The sequence below is a fragment of the Schistocerca cancellata genome, chromosome 8 (genome assembly GCF_023864275.1).
Source record: "Schistocerca cancellata isolate TAMUIC-IGC-003103 chromosome 8, iqSchCanc2.1, whole genome shotgun sequence".
NCBI classification, from domain to species: Eukaryota; Metazoa; Arthropoda; class Insecta; order Orthoptera; family Acrididae; genus Schistocerca; species Schistocerca cancellata.
In genome coordinates, this window is record NC_064633.1 from 347,887,286 (window position 1) to 347,891,255 (window position 3,970).

Consider the following 3,970-nt stretch of genomic DNA (forward strand, 5'->3'; position numbering starts at 1 on the left):
CTATCCCTGCCAGCTGAAGTCACCCCCTAACGCAAGAGCATGATTAGGAAAGTTATTAAAGATACCCTGCAAATTCTGTCTGAAGCGCTCCACCCCTAGAGCTCCTGGCCTAGGTGGTCTGTAAAAGCTTTTCCTTAGATGCTCCTGCAGTTCAGTGAAATCATATTAACCTTTTCTAACTCTAATCTATGACGACAACATTCCCGGAGGACATCGTGGCAAATTTGTCAGGCACATCGTCTTTGGTCCCAAGGGAGTGTTTCTCTGATCTAAAGAAGTCCCATGTGTAAGCTACTCGTACTCTGCTACTCTAGTAGCCGATTCCTGCGCGTAGTGCACGCCTGACCTATTAAGGAGAACCGTACAATTCTGAACTCGATACCGGAAGTCGAACTATAAAGTTATATGTAGACTATACAAATATGGGCTGTGCAAATGATCGCGGGCCTCTTAGTCTGACAATACAGTTTTACATGAATTTTGGCTTACAATCATAGGCAACATACGTTCAGCTAGAATGTTGGAATAAAGAAGGTTGAAGTTTACTATAACCGATGATTCGATACAAGACATGGTACGAGAAACACCCCTAAATATCACAGAATCACCTCCGTCCAGAACTACGCCCTCCACACACTGCGAACTAAACGCCTTGAATTACTTGAAAAGCGGTTAACGTGTGATTTTTCATACCTCACCACACGTTTTCGGTCAGTTATTGTCCAGTTGCTGTTTCGCTTAGCCCATTTAAGACAGGCGTTTATATTTGCCACTATGAACCTTTTGCGATATAGCCGACTCCAAATGTTCATTTTGTAAAGTTACCAGCATCATGTTTCCTCCGAAACTGGTTGAGATGGACTTCCATTCACTGACAGTCTAAATTCCTGTTGGCTTTCGGATTAATACCACTTTGTGTAGGACTATACTAAACTTTTTAAATACCCTTTATACACTGTCAGCACAGTAAGCAATCTAAGAGCTGGAGACAAGAATAATTTAACAGAATTTTCTTGATTTTAATGCCACTTCATTTGAAACAAAATCCTCGGGCTCTCGATAGCTATCACCGTGAACGCCATCTGGAGTAACTCTGCTGTAGCATCCAGACAAGTCAGAAGCGATGTGGGACACAAAAAGACTTCACTCTAAAAATGCCCATAAAACATTAGTAACAAATTCTCTTCAGGTATAAATACCTGATAATGATCTACCTCTAACTCATGCTCTGTCATTTATTTCCTGCCTCCTTAGGACGTGGCCCATACCGATCTCTATTTTTTCTAGTCTTTCTTCATTTGAGATACCTGTTACCGAGTTCTGTTTTCAGTTCATCTACATCTACAGCTACAGTTACACTCTCCAAAACACTGAGAAGTGCATTGTAGATGATACTTAGGTGGTCGAGGAAGGAAGTCCTACTTAAGAAGCAATTACATTTTTTTTTCCAATAAGGACAGATGTTCCACAGAGTTGTAGTTTGTAATCGAAATATCCTTCTGTGCACTTCATGTATTCATTTTTTCTGAATTTATATCATACTGATGCAGCAAATAGTAACACATACCCATATACCACATGAAGATGAAATTCGCTTACCGAAACGCATTGTAAGCAAGAAAAGGACCAACAGAGAGACTGGTAATGGCGTTTGTAGATGTGAATCTGTTACTGAGCCGAAGGTTGATATAAAAACAGCAATGTTGTACAAGGATGGACCATTTGGAAGTCCAGTGCCTTGGCGTTTCTGCTACCTTTGCTCTGTATTTTAGGTTATAGAGAGACTTACGTGGACTCCATCTCATCAAATACACTATTGGCCATTAAAATTGCTACACCACGAAGATGACGTGCTACGGACAAGAAATTTAACCAACAGGAAGAAGATGCTGTGATATGCAAATGATTAGCTTTTCAGAGCATTCACACAAGGTTGTCTTTGGTGGTGACACCTACAACGTACTGACATGAGGAAAGCTTCCAACCAATTTATCATACACAAACAGCAGTTGACCGGCGTTGCCTGGTGAAACGTTGTTGTGATGCCTCGTGTAAGGAGGAGAAATGCGTACCATCACGTTTCCGACTTTGGTAGAGGTCGGATTGTAGCCTATCGCGATTGCGGTTTATCGTATCGCGACATTGCTGCTCGCGTTGGTCGAGATCCAATGACTGTTAGCAGAATATGGAATCGGTGGGTTCAGGAGGGTTATACGGAACGCCGTGCTGGATCCCAACGGCCTCGTATCACTAGCAGTGAACAGTTTGACGACGTTTGCAGCAGCATGGACTATCAGCTCGAAGACCATGGCTGCGGTTACCCTTGACGCTGCATCACAGACAGGAGCGCCTACGATGGTGTACTCAACGCCGAACCTTGGTGCACGAATGGCAAAACGTAATTTTTTTGGATGAATTCAGGTTGTGTTTACAGCATCATGATGGTCGCATCCGTGTTTGGCGACATCGCGGTGAACGCACATTGGAAGCGTGCATTCGTCTTCGCCATACTGGCGTATCACCCGGCGTGATGGTATGGAGTGTCATTGTTTACACGTCTCGGTCACCTCTTGCTCACATTGACGGCACATTGAACAGTAGACGTTGCATTTCAGATGTGTTGCGACCCGTGGCTCTACCCTTCATTCGATCCCTGCGAAACCTTACATTTCAGCAGGATAATGCACGACCGCATGCTGCAGGTCCTGTACGGGCCTTTGTGGATGCAGAAAATGTTCAACTGCTGCCCTGGTCAGCACATTCTCCAGATCTCTCACCAACTGAAAACGTCTGGTCAATGGTGACCGAGCAACTGGCTCGTCACAATACGCCAGTCACTGCTCTTGATGAACTGTGGTATCGTATTGAAGCTGCATGGGCAGCTGCACCTGTACACGCCATCCAAGCTCTGTTTGACTCAATGCCCCGGTGTATCAAGGCCGTTATTACGGACAGAGGTGGTTGTTCTGGGTACTGATTTCTCAGGATCCAAATTGCGTGAAAATGTAATCACATGTCAGTTCTAGTATAATATATTTGTCCAATGAATACCCGTTTATCATCTGCATTTCTCCTTGGTGTACCAATTTTAATGGCTAGTAGTGTAGCATTCACCTACAGCAGCTACACAAGTTTAACCGAGACCATTTCGGAGAGAGAATATTGAGCTATAAGAACTAGGTTCCGGCAACAGGAGTGGTGGTGGCAGAATTCGCTGAACCTCACCACGTAGGTGGCTCTGCTACTCTCCCGTAGAATCGCGAAATACTCGTGATCGACAAACGACCGAAACGGCGATCGAATCCGAGCGTCATTATTAGACAGTGCCCGCAGTCACGAACCGTTAATCTTTACCGTCGCATCGCTACCTGTGGGCAATAAGCGGTCGCGGGCGAAACGGTAGCTGCTGGACCTTCCAAGAAGACGTTCCAGAATGGGGTGGAACGGCCATGCTCAGGGCCTTTGTTACCAGGTCGGCACCTCACACTAGTGTGTCTACGGCTGAAAGAAGCAGTTCCTGTTCAAGCTTGCTGAGTGGTCAGGCTGCTAGCTGTCGCCTGCTGGGCCATAGGCCCGACCACTTCGTTTCTCCAGCAGAAGTTTCCTAACCTTGCACAGCCTCAGCCATTGGGACGGTGGGAAGTTCTGTGTTAGAACGCTCCTCGAGAAGAAGACGAACTTGAATATTTATAATGACCGCCGTCATTTTGAACAATTTATTAATTCATGTCTAAATGGCGGTAGCTGAATCTGTTTACAAATTTCGGTTCCTCTGCACGCAGGGAATTAGTATTACAAAGTTTCTTTCGTTTCTGTAGTTATTAACATGGTTTAATTCGACGTTGAACCTTTAGGTACATCGAAATAAAATTGATATACAAATTATGGGTACGGAAGCGGTTTGTTTCTAGTCAAAAGGTTCCGAATCTGTTCTCTGATTGCATATCCACCAATTGGATCTACGTAATAC